This window comes from Alexandromys fortis, unplaced genomic scaffold, assembly GCF_014885135.2.
Source record: "Alexandromys fortis isolate MF-2015 unplaced genomic scaffold, M_Fortis_MF-2015_v1.1 scaffold_222, whole genome shotgun sequence".
In the NCBI taxonomy this organism is placed as follows: domain Eukaryota; kingdom Metazoa; phylum Chordata; class Mammalia; order Rodentia; family Cricetidae; genus Alexandromys; species Alexandromys fortis.
In genome coordinates this window covers 357,418-375,835 of record NW_026068108.1, presented here as the reverse complement: position 1 = coordinate 375,835, position 18,418 = coordinate 357,418, and positions in this window count along the sequence as shown.

Here is an 18,418-nt window from a genome sequence, read left to right as displayed (position 1 = left end):
TATATATATACATTTGTACCTCCCAACACACATCCAAATACAGATGCATACATACATACACACAAATCAACATGAGTTCCATGAATGAGTATCCCTTTTGTATCCCTTTCATTTTTCCCCTTGATTTTTTTGGGGGTGGGGGAGTGTCGCTCTCCCCAGGCGGGCCTTGAATCTGTGGCAATCCTCACCAGAGCTCGGATCACAGCATCAGCTACCGCCTTCAGCACATTGTTCTGAAACAGAAAAAGCCTAAACTGATCTAAGTATAAGTTAGGGTCTGCTTGTTTTGGACATTTCCTAAACCTGCATTTAAATCTTGGTTTCAGTTCCATTTTCCCTCTGTGAAGAATTTCAGGACAAGAATCAGCTCTTGAAGGAGGAGGAGAAAGAGCAGAGAGAAGGAGGAAGAGGAGGAGGGAGGAGAGAGAAGAGGCAGAGGAGACAGAGAGAAAAAAAAAAAAAAGAAAACCAAAAAGGAAGGCGATCAGGTGGCTCAGCCAATAAAAGACATTTGCTGCAAAGCCCAGGGAACTAGAGAACCAACTTTCAGAGGGCAAGAACCAACTTCCAGAAGTCACCCTCTGAGCCCCACAGATGTGCTGGAGCACATATTTATGGACACACAAATAATACATTTAAATATTTTTATTGAAACAATGGTTCGTCACATATTAGTCAAAATGTTTTGATCTCAAAGAGACAGCAACCCTGTTCCTCTCTCTGGGCAATAGTGCCCAGTCTTCTAAGGCAGTTTCAAACTTAATTAAAAAGGAAATTTCTCCAGCTTGGAGATACCACTCAGTTGGTAAAGTGTTTGCTTAGCATGCCAAAGACCTCAGTACCGCATAAACCAACAGTTGGTGGCACACACACCAGTAATCTCAGCACTTGGAGAAGAGGCATGAGGATCAGAAGTTTAAGGTTATCCGCAGTTACACAGCAAGTACAAGGGCTACGTGAGACCCTATCTCCAGCAAAACAAAAAAGAAAAATAATCCCTAGAGAAAATGACTCCAGAGGTGGAAAGGGCCCGCTTGTGCCACGTCACAGCCTGTGGGGGAGAAGCTGTGGTCCCACAGCCACAGTGGGTAAAGCCGATATGCCAAGCGTTTCTCTCGGGGCTCCAGGGGAGAGGTATCTAGGGGCTGTCCCGGAACTGCTTCTGCCTTGGGGCTGCTTTCTTGGGATAATTAGGGCTCCTCTGCCACAGCCCCAAGTCAAACCCAGCCGGGCTTATGTTATGACACCTTGCAATGTTTGTTGACCCTGTTTCTTTCCTTGATTGTGTGTGTGTGCGCGTGTGTGTGTGTAAGAACTGTGAGGAGAACAGAAGTCAGTCTCAAGCTCCCACTGGGGCCGGAGCAGGCCACTCCCCCTACCACGCCTTTGGTAAGCTTTTGTCCAGTTTTCTTGTTTTAACCCCCTCCCCACATCTACGGGACTCTATCGCTTTCCCGTGGGAGGTGGGTTTTCACAGTGGCTCCCTTGCTCCTGACTTTCAGCTTTCGGAACTCACTTAACTCCAGCGGTTGTTTCACTTTAGAAAGCACGTTAAATAGCTCATCGTTCTCGCTGATTCTTTCCACCTTGCTGTGTTTATAACTGGAGTGACCGCCCTTGATTTATGAGTTAGTTGAACTGTGTGTAATTATTTCTTCATCTTTACTCATGGATTCTTCCATTCTTTAATCACTCTTGCTTTTCCCTAACCTGTCACTTTCTCTACTTTTGTCTGGTAATGAGGCAGCCACGGGGCTGTCCGGCTCCTGTTCCAGTTCCAGGGACTCCGTATCTGACAGGGCTGCTAATGTGCTCAGGACCAGCTCGGGCCCCTTTGCGTGACGAATCAGCTCAGTTCCTCTTCCTGTTTTTCCCCCTCTTCCTGCTCCCCCACCCCCACGCAGCACTGAACACTTCCATAATTTTCGCCATTGTGTTTATTGAGAGTGTATTGCACACAGTCCGATCCTCAGCCCTTTTTTCTGTCTCTAGGGTTTGTGGAGGAAAGGATTGTCCTTGATCTGTGAACGTGTTTACTCTTGGGAACTTGGATCTAGCTCTGCACCTACTTCCAGATACTTTTCTGAATCCCCTGCTGTGTGTGGGGAATTTAAGGATAGGGATTGGCACTGGGGCTTGTGGCCTGGGATTTAAAGTAGAGTGCTTGCCTAGTCAAGCATGGTCCCCACCACCACACTAGAATGTGTAATACCAGCATCCTCCACTCCATGGTGAACTTTTGGCATGGGTGCTAAAGATCTGAACTCAGGTCCTCAGTCTCCAGCCCTTTACCCACTGAGCCCTCTCCCCAGCCTCCCCAGCTTCTGAGCTCTCCTTACTAGGTCTAAACATAACTGTGGCTCACAGTCTACCTGTTGGGAACTCAGGCAGGCTTTCTGGACAGATCCTGGCTGTGGTCTGGCTGGTGGGGTGGGGCTGGGGAAGGGGCTAGGGAGTGGGGTGGGGCAGGAGTGGTAACAGACTTTCAAAGTGTGAAGTCTGAAGAGCACTGGGGTGGGTGGTTGGGGCTGGGGACCTTGTCTGTGAGGGGTGGCCAGCTGGCTCCACGGGTAAAGGCGTCTGCTGCCAAGCCTGACAACCTTTGCTTGATTCACGGGACCAACAAGTCGTAAGAAGAGCTCTGGCTCCTTTAAGAAATTGTTTCTGACTTTGATGAGCATGCCATGGAACTTGCACACAGACACACACACACTTAAAAATAAAAAAAAATAAAAACAAAAGAGCACCGTGAGAAGTGATTCACTAGATATGTTTGTGAAGAACTGCACAAGAAATCCCCTGGAGCTTGCCACACCTGACGCTGATACATTGATTCAGTTTGACTCTATTCTGATCCCCTGTAAAGTTCAGGCTCACCAGGTTTATTTCTGGGTTGACAAATTCTGCATCGGGTCTAAAGGCAAAGGAGAAGTTTAAGACAATTCTGCTTAGGGATGTACAGAAAAATGCCTTGCTCTTTCCGAGGAGAAAACTTTTTTCTTTTCTTTTTTATTGATTTTATTGAACTATATATTTTTCTCCACTCCTCCTCCCTTCCTCTCCCCTCCCTTTCTACCCTCTCCCATGGTCCCCATGCTCCCAATTTACTCAGGAGATCTTATTTTTTCTACTTCCCATATAGATTAGATCCATGTATGTCTCTCTTAGGGTCCTCATTGTTATCTAAGTTCTCTGGGATTATGGTTTATAGGCTCTTTCTTCTTTTTTGGCTTTATGTCTAAAAGCCACTTATGAGTGAGTACATATGATATTCGTCTTTCTGGATCTGGGTTACCTCACTCAATATGATGTTTTCTAGATCCACCATTTGCCCACAAATTTCAAGATGTCATTATTTTTTTTCTGCTGTGTAGTACTCCATTGTGTACATGTACCACATTTTCCTTATTCATTCTTTGCTTGAGGGGCATTTAGGTTGTTTCCAGGTCTGGCTATGACAAACAATATAGCTATAAACATAGTTGAGCACATGTTCTTGTGGTGCTATTAAAATCCTTTGGGTTTATACCCAAAAGTGGTATTGCTGGGTATTGAGGAAGGTTTTTTCCTAATTTTCTGAGAAATCGCCACACTTACATCCAAAGGGGCTGTACCAGCTTGCATTCCCACCAGCAATGCAGAGGTGTTTCCTTTTCCCCACATCCTCTCAGCATAAGTTGTCATGAGTGTTTTTGATCTTGGCCATTCTTACAGGTGTAAGATGGAATCTCAGAGTTGTTTTGATGTGCATTTCTCTGATGACTAAGAATGTTGAACATTTCCTTAAGTGTCTTTCAGCCACTTTTGATTCCTAGGAGAAAACTTTTATGTGTGTGTGTGTGTGTATATATATATATGTATATATATATTATGTGTGTATGTAGACATACATATATATTTGTATTCATAGATACATACACATTTATATACAAATATAAGGTACAAATTCATGTATTTATTATATAAGCTTTTGTTTGGGGTGTATATACACAGCCCTTGTTGTTTTCTTTAATCGGCTTTACTGAGGGCTAGGGAGATAGTTCAGATGGTAAAGAACATGCCATGTAAGCATGAAGACCCAATACCCCAGTAAGAAGACAAGTTTGCAGGAATATAATTATAATCCCAGGTCTGGGGAGATGGAAACTGTAGGTTCCTTGGGGTTTGTTGATCATCTGGTCTAACCTAATTTCAGAACCTCAGGCTCAATGTTAGACCCTGTCCCCAAACAGGGAAATAAATAAATCACAAACAAACAAATAAGCAGGATCCATCCTGAGAAGTAACAGGCGGGGCTGACTTCCGGTCCATCCAACATGTATGTATGCACATGTGCATAATACACGCTCAAAAATGAAAATATACATTTGCTAAAAACCCACCTGTTTGAAGAAAAAAATTAAAAAAGGAAAGAAAAGAAAAAAGTAGAATTCAAACAGGTATAATGGTGCATGCCTGTGATCTCAGCCTTGGGGCATCTGAGGCTGGAGGATCATAAGTTTAAGGTTAGCCTGGGCTACATAGTGGCATCCTTTTCCTTGTTTGTTTTTTAAATTCAGACAGTTTTGAAGCCCGTGTAACCAGAAACACATTCAAGAGACCAAACTTCCTCATCCCCACAGAAAGTTCCCTTTGTAACCCATTTTTCCCGTTAGCCTCACCTTCGTCCCCCACTGATCTGCTCCTGGCGCTTCAGGTTGGTCTCAGCAGTTCTGGAGTTTCCTGTACACGCTGGTCTTTTCTGTCTGGCTCCTTTTTCTCAGCACGTTATCTGTGAGATTCGTTGAGGACGCTGCCTGCCTCAAGAGTTCCTTCTTACACTGCTGACCTGTCTTCTGTCATTTGGATCCCCACGATTTGTTCATCCATTTGCTTACTGATGAAGATGTGGGTGGACCCAGCTTGGGGTTCCTGAAAACAACGCTGCTGTAAATATTGTGCGCTAATGTTCCGTGGGCTTAACTTTCTTTGTCGTAAGTGCCTGGGACTGGAAGTGACAATCGCATGGAAATGAAGATAGCTTCAGAAACCAGGAAACTGCTAAGTGGTTTATCATCTGTATGTTCCTGCCGTGTTCACTGCGGTCAGCTAGGACATGTTTTTACAGAAAGGTTTACATTTCATGGTATACGCAAACAGACTTAGAGAGAGGTGCTTTAGCCTGCTCCATTCTGTCCACAGTTCCAGTGGGAAGGCCATGGACCTGCCAGACAGAGACTTGTTCTATCTAAATCAGCCAGGTCCCAGGTTCTGCACCTTCATAGCTTCTACAGCAGGTGAATATGTCTATTTATGCGTTACTTAAATGGATGTCACTGTAGTTATGATTAGAAATAGTAAAAACGGCTCGGAAAGACAGAAGCAGTCAGACCTCTGTGAGTTCAAGGTCAGCCTTGTCTACCTAGGAAAGTCCCAGGCCAGTCAGAGCGAAGTAGTGAGACCTTGTCTCGAAACAAAAACAAAGTGCATTGTGGGAAACGCATGGAAAGGACTCACATAATCAAAGCTGAGTAGAATAGAACTGAGTCCTGGTTCTAGGATAAGGACTGGAGGGGAAGGTGGCTGCAGCATCTTGTGACATCAGTCAGGAAAGGAGAAGCGCTCAGCTAGGCACCCACCTCGCAGTGACAGGAGATGTTGGAGGGCTTCAGGAGTCAAGTGAGAGCGCTCCAGAGGCCACCGTGGACAGCTGGAGCAGCAAGATAAAGCCACAGGGTACAGTACGGAATTAATGACGGAGTCAAAGTCCATGAGTGAGAGAGTAGAGGGACCCGCCACCGAGGAAGACTGCAGATTTCCCACCTCCAGAGTCCAGTTCAGTCCCTACTCCAGGGAGGGCTGCCCTCAGTGGCAGCCTTCCAGAGCAAGCAGAGGGCACTGCCCAGGAATCAAGGATAGTGCCAGGGAAAGACGCTGGCCGACTGTGCTCTTGACAGGGTGTGAGAACATGGATAGTTGCCTGTCTACCCCCCCCCCAGCCCCAGCTGAGTCTGTGAGAAAAACCCAACTGAGGGTCCTCTAACAGAATACCTGACTGGTCCTCTCAAACAGTCACAATTCTGGGACCGGAGAGATGACTAAGTGCTTAAGAGAACTTGCTTTTCTTGCCGAGGAACCAGGTTCAGTTCCCAGCACCCACAGAGTGCCCACAACCATTCCTAACTCCGGTTCCAGGAGATCTTATACACCCTTCGGATCACCTCAGGCAGCATGCGTGCACATGATGTACGTACATGCATGCAAGCAAAACTCATACACATAAAATCAATCAATCAATAAGTCAGTCGGTCTTTAAAAGAAAGCCTCTCAAATTCAAACAGGCAGCACTAATTGGACTCTGGGTTATTGACAAAATAAAGCAGGAGATGTGCAAGGAGGAGGTAAAATGGGAGCACCCGGAGGAAGGGGTGCCCTGGGAGCACCCGGAGGAAGGGGTGCCCTGGGAGCACCCGGAGGAGGGGTGCCCTGGGGGCATCCGGAGGAGGGGTGCCCTGGGAGCACCCAGAGGAGGGGTGCCCTGGGAGCATCCGGAGGAGGGGTGCTCTGGGAGCACCTGGAGGAGTTGGGATGCATGTGATCCAACAACATTGTTGATATATATGAAATTGTCAAAGAATAGGTAAAAGGACATCAAAACCAGGAAAGTCTGAGACTTTTGTCCCAGCCAAGAGTTGCCTAATGGCAACGAGAGGAGACATCATAACTAAATACAGTGTCCTGGAAAGGGAGTATAAATGGAAACTATCAACATTTGTATAAAGTGTGGGTTTCACCTAAGTTAGTAATGTGTCAGTGACTTAGGCTCTTGCTTTAAATGCTTGAGGCCATGGCTTGATCCTTCCTCAGCTATGCAGAATAGGTAATAATAATAATAATGATGGATCAGGTCAAACTCACTAATTGTAGTGAACGAGCCCTGCTCTGTCCTTTACAGCTCTAGGTATTGACTTAACTAGCGTGGCAAGGGAGCAAAGAAAGACAGACGAATACACAGCACAGGAGAGCTGGGATCACATGGACTGATTCTCTGATGGAGGAGTCTAAGTACCCTGGAGCTCAGCATGTTATACACAGCTGAACAAGGAGGCGGGGTTATTACACACAGCTGAACAAGGAGGCGGGGTTATTACGCACAGCTGAACAAGGAGGCGGGGTTGTTATGCACAGCTGAACAAGGAGGCGGGGTTATTACGCACAGCCGACTAGGAGCAGGATTGGTTGCACACAGCACTGCTAACAAGGCTTAGCCACTTTCAGTAGGAGCTGGCTCTGTAGGGAGCCCTCTCCAGGATGCAAACACTGTGGTAGTGGCAAGAAACCTACAGCGGACACTTTCTGTACACACTATCAAATTCAATTCATACCTGAGGATGACGTTGTCAATTTTCCATGGCTCGGAGGCATTATTCTTCTCATGGCCGGCTCATATCAACAGCACACATCCACCCTGGACGCCATCCCCTCTCTTAAGAACTCAGACAAGGCATTAGTAATTGGGAGGAGGTGTATGAGAGCTCTCTGTGTTATGTTCACAACTTTTTAGTACATGAAATAAAACTGTTATTCAATTTCCTCTTCCTTCTAATAGTAAGTCTACAGTACAGTGCCTTCATTGGAATTTACCGTAGCCTTTAAAGTAGATGTGATAAATGTTTACGTGTGCCATAGAAAGATATTCTCAAAATATTGTTAAAGTTTTTAAAAGTCAGTAATAAAATAGTTTCCATTTAGTAAGTAAATATATGTGAGGGTAAGAATACAAGGCTATTAAAAAGTTCAAAGAGACGTTCTGTAGGCAAGATGGTGATGAGAGGCCAAAGGTCAACCCCAGATGCTGCTCCTCAGTTGCCACCCTCCTTGTTATTGAAATAAGGTCTCTCCTTGGTCTCACATGGAGCTTGCTGAGCTGGCCAGGCTGTGCCTAGCCCCCCAGCAAGGGAGTTCGTACCTTCACATCTAGCTTCTGGACTTTGTTCCTCTGGAAAAGTAGCAAGTGTTCCTAACCATTGAGCCATTTCTCCAGTTGAGGAGAATTTCTGATTGTTAATTTGGTCTTCAATCTGCTGATATTTATTTTTCATTTTCCTTTGATGTCTTAGTATGATATGGATGGTGTGGTGGGCAGTTCTAATGTGACCTTAGACGCCTGGCTGACCCCTTTCTGGGGGGCATATGCCCACGACAGCTAGTGCTCATGACCGCTGAGCTATTTCTGCAGCCCTTTGACCTTAAAAAAAAAAGTTTTGTGGGGTTGGAGAGATGGTTCAAATGGTTATGAGCACTTACTGCTCTTACAGCAGACTTGGGTTCAATTTCCAGTAGCTACATGGTACACAACCATCCGTATCTTTAGTTCCAGGGGACTCGACACCCTCCTCTGATCTCTTTGGGAACAGGAATTCAGGCAAGACACTCCTACACATAAAATAAAAGAAATACCCACATGGCAACTCATAATTATCTATAATTCCAGTTCCAGGGAATCCAACACCTTCACATAGATGTACATGTAGGCAAAACACCAATGCAGATGAAATTTTAAAAAAACTAAAAGAAGAAAACATTTTTCAAATGAAAACTGAATTAAGAATAAGGTTTATAGTTAGTATCAATAGGGTTCAACATTGGGGTTATAGAGGCTGGGAGTGAAGTTCAACGGTAGATTGTTTTTCTAGCACGAGTAAGGCATCCTGGATTTGATCAAAAGGAGGAGGAAGAGGAGAAGGTCACAAACACCCTGACATTTAGTGGTGCTGGTTTGGCAGCCTGAAGGATTGAAGGAGTCGTAAAGAGCACCTTGAAGTTTGACACTGTGAGAAGTCAGGAGAGGCCATTGGTAAAGGTATAGTCTTAAGTTAGAGTAGAGATACCAGGATTTGACAGGATCGTGGAGAGAAGCTGAGGCTTGACATCATAAGGCAGGGTTGGAGTCCCTGAAGAGAGCCCAGGAGAGGGGCTGGTGATGGTGCAGTCTCAGGTGCAATGCCACCCTATGGTACCGGAGATGCCAGGACTGTGGGATGGCCACCAAGGATAGAGGCAGGCGAGGCACACAGCAGTTCTGAGCCTACAAAGCAATTGCATGTGCTTCAGAGGGCAGAGCCAGAGAAGTGGAGTTACCTAAGCCCTTGAACCCAGACGATCGTGAGTGAGTTCCAGTCCTTGTACACTGAACTGTTTATATTATTGGATTTTGGTTTTGCTTTGATCTAATTATAACTGTGCATTGGTTCTTTCCTCTTGAAATAAGAAAACATATGTTAATTTTGATTTTACAGAAGCCCACAGTTGAGAGACTTTACGTGTTTTAAAGAGACTAAACTTTTAAAGTGTTTAAACTTTTAGAGACTAAGACTTTTTAAAAGTTGTAACGTGTTTTATGATAGTGACATTAACATGAGATCTTGGGAATGAATAAGAAAGGAAAGGTGAGGGCTGGAGAGATGGCTCAGTGGTTAAGAGCATCGGCTGCTCTTCCAAAGGTCCTGAGTTCAATTCCCGGCAACCACATGGTGGCTCACAACCATCTGTAATGAGGTCTGGTGCCCTCTTCTGGCCTGCAGACATACATACAGACAGAATATTGTATACATAATAAATAAATAAATATTTTTTAAAAAAAAGAAAGGAAAGGTTATGATTTAATAGTGATGTATTGGTGTGTCAAGCTGACAAGGAGTCAATTGTGCTGATAAGGTTTTTCTGTTTTAAAATGTTTACTTTTTTTTTTTTTTACTTTTTGAAGTAAAATATAATGACATTGTTTTCTACTTCCCTATTCTCTCTCCAGCCCTTCCATATACTCCTCTTGCTCCCTCACAAATTCACATGTCCTCTTTTTCTCTCATTGTTACGTATTCATGAAGCCGGGCGGTGGCGGCACACACCTTTAATCCCAGCACTCGGGAGGCAGAGGCAGGCGGATCTCTGTGAGTTCAAGCCCAGCCTGGGCTACAGAGAAAGTTCAAGTCAATATAATGTTACTTGTATGAACATCCAAAAGGATACCCTAATTGGCATTGGATAAGCAATTAGGGAGCTCATCCCTGGGGAAGACCACTTTTTCAGCTCTCGGGATTCATCAGTTGCCTGTACTTCTTTATCTAGGGTTGGGCACTGGTTAATTTTTGTCAACTTGACACAAGCTACAGTCACCTTGGAAGATAGAACCTCAATTGAGAAAATGCCTCCAACAGATTGCCTATGACAAGTCCATGAGGCACGTTCTTGATTGATGACTGATGTGGGGGTCCCAGCCCACTAAGGGCTATGCTACCCCTGGGCAGGTGGTTCTGAATTGTTTTTTAAAGAAATCAAACTGGAGGCTGGACAGTGGAGGCGTATGCCTTTAATCCCAGCACTCGGAAGGCAGAGGCAGGTGGATCTTTGAGTTCGAAGCCAGTCTACCAGAGCAAGTTTCAGGACAGCCAGAGCTACACAGAGAAACTCTGTCTTGAAAAAATCAACAAGAACAAAGAGGCAAGGGACAAGCTAGGAAGCAGCACTCCTCCTTGGCCACCGCTCTGAGCCCTGCCTCCAGGTTTCCGCCAGGATTCCTGCTCTAGGTTCCCTGTGAGACGGACTATAAGCTGTAAATTAAACAAATCCTTTCCTACCCAAGTTTGTTCTAGTCATGGTTTTATCACCACAGAAAGGATAACCAGGATTGGATAGACAGACAGACAGCTAAAGATGGTCTGAAATGTGATTAAGAATTAAAGATCATACTTGACATGGTGACACACTCCTTAAATCTTCTCACTCAAGAGGCAGAAACAGGTGGATCTCTATGAGCCCAAGGGCCAGCCTGGCAGGCAAAGTGAGGCCCTGACTCAAAACAAACAAGAGTTAAGGATTGGGGGGAGCTGGGGAGGTGACTCCGAGGGTGTGAGCTCTTGCTGAGCAAGTGTGAGACTTGAGTTGAAGTCCTCCGCATCCGTGTGAGAAGACAAGACAGCAGTCAAACAGCCGCTTGAGTAAAATGCTGGCCCGACTCTTACAAAGTCCCACCCTGTGCCCCTTGTAGCCACGCAGCACTTTGTCCGTTTGTCCGCACCCTGTTTACTGTGCTCCTGTGTAAGCAGAGCCTTTGCCAGTTACTTCTATCACATCAGATGGTTCATATGAGATCACCTTCTGTACGAGTATCCACTCTGCTTTTCTAAGACTGTCATAAAACACTACCTGAAACCAACTTGGGGAAGAAGGGACTTATTAGGCTTACTCGTTCTAATTCATCATCAAGAAAGCCAGTGCAGAGCTCAAGATCTGAACGAGAGGCAGAGGTCGTGGGAAAATGCTGCATACTGGCTTGCTTCCTCTGCTCCTGCTCAGCCTTGTTTCTTTTTTTTCTTTTCTTTCTTTCTTTTTTTTTTATAATTTAACATAATTTCTTTATTGAATCTTTGGGAATTTCACATCATGCACCCTAATTGTGCTCACCTTCCAGTCCCTCCATATCCTTCCCTCACCATTGTAGTGCCCCCCCAAAATAAAATAAAAACAAGCAAGCAAACAACAAAAGGAAAAGCAAAAAGAAAGAAAAAGAAAAGTAAACGAACAAACAAAATACCTCATCATTCCTCCATGGTCCTTGGACATTAACATGACCTCAGATCTTGGTCATCTACATGGCCTTCAATGGTAATAGGAACCTTGGACATCAACACAGACGTGGTCCTCAGCTGCAACTCTGGCCCAGATGTCACCACTGGCTTCGGGTCACAGTGCAGGCCACTCAGTTCGGCATGGCCCTGGCAGTCAGGTGGCTGACCTGACTCGGGACATTCCCATAACTCTTGATGGTAACATGGGCCATGGAGTTCAACACAGACGCCAGAGGACCACAGACCCAGATGTCACTACACGGTAGCCTGGGCCCAGTTGACAGCATAGCACCAGGTGGTATCACGGGCCACTCAGGCCTATACGGCCCCAGCTGTAGCATGGCTCCCAGACTCAAACAAGGCCACAGGTTTTAGCCCAGACCCCAAGGCCTCCACGTGGTCCCTGGTGGTAGGGTCACGGACCAAGATATGGTCCTCCGCAGCAGCCCTGGCCTGGAAGTTACCATGGCACTGGGTAGCAGGATCTGCCACTTATAACGATATGGCCTCGGATGCAGCATGGCCCTTGGGCACCAGCGTGGTCCCAGGTGGCTGATCAGACCCCGAGGGACTGTTACTCGGCCATCGGTTGCAACAGGAGCCCCAGACATCGACTGAGGTCCTGCAGCCTGGTTTCTTATACAGCCCAGGGCAACCTGTCCTCCATGGGTCAGGTCCTTCCACATCAACCAGCAATCAAGAAAATATTCAAGGCCAATCTGCTGGAGGCAACTCCCCAGTGATGTTCTCTCTTTTCTGGTGACGCTAGCTTATGTCAACACTACAAAAACAGCCAGCACAGTAAGTGGCCATACATCTCTAACCAATAGAGGGTAGTTTTCTCTTTAAAGACTTCATTTTGAAAGAAGTAAAGAAACCAAAGAGTTCATTAATTAACATTTTGTTTTAAAAATGTAAGGTAGGGCTGAAGAGATTGCCCGGTGGCAGGGCTTGTGGCAGAAGCATGAGAAACTGATTCTTGAGTCCAGAACTTACACAAGCTGGATGCACTAGTGCACATCTGCATGGGAGGCAGAGACGGGACTTCCTAGGGCGTGGGGGCCAGCCAGTCTAACGCTCACCCAAACAAACAAGGTGGGAAATGAGAGGTAGCCCTTGAAGTTGTCCTTTGACTTCAGCAGGTATCCCATGACAAGTACACACTTACACATGCACACGTGCTTAAAGACAAAAATGAGTGTTAATCATCCCCAAGTACTCAGAGTAAAAGTGAGACTCCTTTCACACACACACACACACACACACACACACACACACACACACACACACACACACCAGCCCTAAGCCACTGTTTGCTATGTGACCCAGCTTCTGGGCATTTTTCTAAATATGCAAATCTGCAGGTTTTCAAATGTGTACCAAAAGGACTTCCCTGTATGTACTGGTCTGCAACTTAGGTTTTCACCGCAGCGTCCTGGGAAGGTTTACATTTAATTACACAGACATTTGCATCAGGCGCTTACACGTCGACCCACTGTTCAATATTAGCGCCACAGTTTTCTCTCTCCCGGTGGACATTTATGATATTAGCAATTTTCGGTCTTATAAACAGTGCTGCCGCCAACAGTATTGTAATCTCAGCCTTGTGTGAACATCTCCAGAGGACGGATACCTAGATGAATCCCGGAACTAAAGAGTTTCTGTCATTCACATTTGAAGACACACTGCCAGGACAACCTCAAAAGCCGATACCATTGCTCTTCTACCAACAAGATGTGAGAATAGCCCTGTCTGCACTGGGTATGACTAACCTTTAAAAATTTTTCAACCATTCATTTATGTGTTTGTGTGCCCGTGTGCTACAGTTCACGTGGAGATAAGAGGACAACCTGCAGGAGTCAGCTCTCTCTCCTCCACCTTGTGGGTCCTGGGGACTCGAACTCAGGTTGTCAGGATTGGTGGCAATCACCTTCACCCACTCAGCCATCGCCCTGGCCCTTGGATATTATTAATCTTGGAAATCTTTGTCTTCTAATAGGTGAGCATTGATAATTTAATGCTTAATTTGCATTTCTCTGACAATTCATAGGATTCAGTAGTTGACTCTGTCTCTTAGCCTGGAAGCTGCTGCCACACTGTCTCACACACTTCCTTTAAAACCCACATCACACCCTCGCTTTGCTTATAGACCAGGCCGCTGGAGTGAGCTGCCAGAATGGACTCTCCCGTTCCCCCAACCTTTAATTTTTCATTTTAAAAGTATTTTATTTTTATTTATGTGTGTGTGTGCGTGTGTGTGTGTGTGTGTGTGTGTGTGCCATATGTGTGTCTGGTTCCTTTTGGAGACCAGAAGAGAGCCTCAGATCTCCCAGTAGTGAAGTTACATAGGTTGTAAGCTATGCAACGTCGGTGCTGGAAACTGAACTAGGGTCTTCTGAAAGAGCAGGAACTGTTCTTAACCACCAGACCACCTCTACACACACACACACACACACACTTACACCCTGACTTTTATCTCTCTCTCTCTCTCTCTCTCTCTCTCTCTCTCTCTCTCTCTCTCTCTCTCTCTCCAAGACAAGGCTTCTCTGTGTAGCCTGAAACTCAATCTGTAGACCAGGCTGGCCTTGAACTCACAGAAATCCATCTTCCTCTGCCTCCTGAGTGCACCTCCTCCTCTGCTCTCTCTCCCCTTAGTCAGGTCCACTGAGTCTTCAGATGGCGTCTCCATCCAACGAGTCCTTGTATTTATCTCCATCCTCACCGTGCATGCTCAGGACTGAATCTCCTGGGATGTCCCAAGTGCTTTCTTAACTCAAGAGCTCATTCCTCCAGACTAGTCCTTGTATAGGGTTCCCAAATCAGAAATATCTCACCGACTCCTGGCTGCCCAACAGAAACCTTAGGAATCATTTAATCCCAGCACTCAGGAGGCAGAATCCAGAAGATCTCTGAGTTCAAGGCCAGCCAGTACAGCCAGGGCTACTAGAGGCCTCGTCATAACAAAACAAAACAACTGCCTGAAAAATCAGCCTTGGCGGTGGGTTGCCCTCCGCTGACTCCAGCACTCAGTGTGGGTGCTATGGCTGGACTCTATCAAGGGGGCCCATTCTCTCTACCAGTGGGTTTCCAGGGGCTTTCCCAGAAGCCGCTTGGCCTTGGCCAGCATATTTCTACAGTACCACCAAAAGGAGCTTTCAGAGCAGTTTGGATCCTGTCATCTCCTATACAGAGACAACAAGCTTGTCAGACACAAAATTGTTTATAGTTATCAAAATAAAAGTAGAAAAAGGAGATAGAAAAGAAATAACCTCAATATTAAAAAATAACAGATTTTGACTGGGTGGCAATGGCACACACCTTTAATCCCAGCACTCAGGAGGCAGAAGCAGGTGGATCTCTGTGAGTCTGAGGCCAGCCTGGTCTACAGAGCGAGTTCCAGGACAGCCAAGGCTACACAGAGAAACCCTGTCTTGAAAAACAAAAACAGATTTTGCAAACATACTTAGATGATGGAGCAACATGTTTTTTAAAAACAAGTATAAAGTCAAGTGTGATTCGCATGCCTTTAGTCCCAGGACATGAGAGGCAGATACCAGAGTTCAAAGCCAGCCTGATCTATAATTGAAGTCCAAGTCAGCTAGGAGTACACAGAGAAACTCTGTCTCAAAAACAAACAAACTTATAAACAACAACAATAAAAAACTAACCAAATAAAAGCAAATGTAATTCTAATAATTTTTGGTTTCATTTTGGGTGAGATGCATTCTCAGTGTGTAGCTCTGGCTGACCTAGAACTCACTCTGTAGAGCAGGCTGTGCGTTAGCTCACAGAGATCAGCCTGCCTCTGCCTCCTGAGGGCTCAGTTTAAGGTTGTGCACCACCATGCCTGGACCTGGACCTTTTTTTCCCTTTTTTTTTTTTTTTTTTTGAGAGAGAGAGATCTTGTTTTTTGTTTGTTTGTTTGTTTTTTGAATATTTATTTATTATATATAATAATGAGGGCATCGGACCTCATTACAGATGGTTGTGAGCCACCATGTGGTTGCTGGGAATTGAACTCAGGACCTTTGGAAGAGCAGGCAATGTTCTTAACCTCTGAGCCATCTCTCCAGCCCCGAGAGATCTTGTTATAGAGACAGTTGACTTTGAACTTTGGTGTGGTCGTCATAGACATTTGCCACATCTACCTAGCTCCAGCTATTTTAAGGATCGGATGATTGTTGATATTTAAGAATCTAGAGCAATGGTTTGCAATACACATACAAAATGGGTTTCATGTATAATTTAAGATTTAGTAGTCCCATTTTAAAAAGTAAAAAGACTTAGATAAAATTAATTTGAATGATATATTTTATTTAATCCAATATGTCCTAATTTTTCATTTCAACATGTAATCAGTATAAAAATTACTAATAGGACATTTTTCATTCTTTCTTCACGCAGTCTTTGAGCTTCCGTGTGTATTTCACATTGATGGCACGTTGCAATTCAGACTCTAAATTTTCTTCAGACATATTTTAAAAATGTGTGTGATGTATGTACATGTGTATACATACATGATGAGGGTCCTTTAGAGGCCAGAGGTTAACAGTGGGCGCCTTTTCGATCACCTTCCACCTTTCCTTTTCTTGATACCATCTCTCACTTAACCTGGAGCTCATGATTGGCTAGGCTGCCTGGTGGGTTGGTGAGCTTAGGGATCCCTTTGTCCTGCCTCCCTAGCACTGAGGTTACAGATGTGTATCACCACATCTGGATTTTTCTGTGGGGTCCTGATGATGTCACTCCAGACACATCAGGCATTTTACCATAGGAGGCATCTCCCTGGTCCTCATCAGAAATACCCAGCTCTCAGATTGGATTTTTATAAAATGCACTATTGGAAAGTAGATGCCTGGGCTGAGTAGATGGGTAAGTGGATTGAACTCACGGGTGGGTACTGGAGTTGGGGTCCACAAGACCCATGTAAAAGCTGGACGTAGTGGCACACATCTGAAAGCCCAGCGTTCCTTTAGGGGGTTGGGTGGGAGAGACAGGAGAAGGTCACAGGCTAGCCTGGGGTACATATCAATGAGAGATGGGAGACCCTACCTCAAGGTGGAGCATGAAGACCAACACTTGAGGTTGTCCTCTGACCTCACATGCATGCTGTGGAACTTATATGGGTATCACATGAGCATGCATGTACCCATGAACACACACACATGCACCATTCTACACACATAACACACACACATAGACACATACAGACACACACATCACACACATACACATGCACCATCCTATATACATAACACACACAATACATTGCACATACACAGACACACACACACTGCACACACACACATCGCACACGCACAGACACACACATCACAAACACATACACTGCACACATCACACACACAGACACACACAGACACACACATCACACACACACATTATACACACACAGACACACACACATCACACAGACACACACCACACACAGACACACATCACACACACACAGACACACACACACTGCACATACACAGACACACACTGCACACACACACTGCACACACACATCGCACACACTGCACACACACATTATACACACAGGCACACACACATCACACAGAGACACACACATACAGACACACACCACACACACACTGCACACACACATCGCACACCCTGCACACACACATTATACACACACAGACACACACACACTGCACACACACAGACACACACATACATTCTAAAGTAGATTCCCATTATCCAAAACCTAATAAAAAAGTTTTCCAGGAACTGAATCAATCATAATTTTTAATTTTTTAATTAATTAATTAATTTTGAGATAGAGTTATCACTATGAAGCCCCAGCTGGCCCAGAACTTGATATGTAGACCTGGATGAGTTTTATGCCAATTAATTTTCTTTTGAGGCAGGGTCCTACTCTGTAGCCCAGGTTGTCCTAGACTATATATTTACTGAACTCAAAACAGTCTTCCTTGTTCAACCCCCTGGGGTACTAGGGTTACAGGGATGAATACCACACCTGGTTTAAACATCAGTTTTAGGGCTGGAGTGGTCCCTCAGCAGTCAGAGCACTTGCCTTGCGGGGGTGCCCAGCCCCCACGTGCTGTCTAATGACCATCTGTAACTCAGGTTCCAAGGGATCCAGTACCTTCTCTGACCTCAGAACACAGTAGGCATGCATGTGGTACACATACACCTGCAGACAAAACACTCACAAATAGAAAATGTGTGTGTGTGTGTGCGCGTGTGTGCACCTGAACTCACTAGTTAAACTAATTGTACTATTTCCCCGGAATAGTAAACAAGTGGCCAAGAGAATGATGAAAATAGATGGTTGGTTCCCCCCAAATATAAAACTGTAGTGATTAAAACATTGTGTTGTAGGAGCAGGAAGAGCCAGATCAATGGAGGCTCCTGGATATAGAGACTCACGTATAATGAAGGCAGTTTTTCACACTAGTGGAAGGGTATTAATGACTTCATAAAAGTTATGAGTATCACTGATTATCCTCTACCACATCACAAGTAAATTCCAGAAAGTTCATCAAGATATGAAACTGAGGAGCGAGCGACGTAGGCGGGCAACGCAGGCCACAGGCTGCGGCCGGGACCGGCGCTGGCGCGGTGGCAGAGGACGCAAGCGGCAGGGACCAGTGCACAGCACCAAGAGCAGATCACCCCAGTACAATTAAATCAAAGAGCCAGAACTTGGAAACAACCTAGATACCCTTCAATTGAAGAATGGATGAAGAAAGTATGGAATATATACATATTAGAGTACTACTCAGCAGTAAAAAACAAGGACTTCTTGAAGTTTGCAGGCAAAT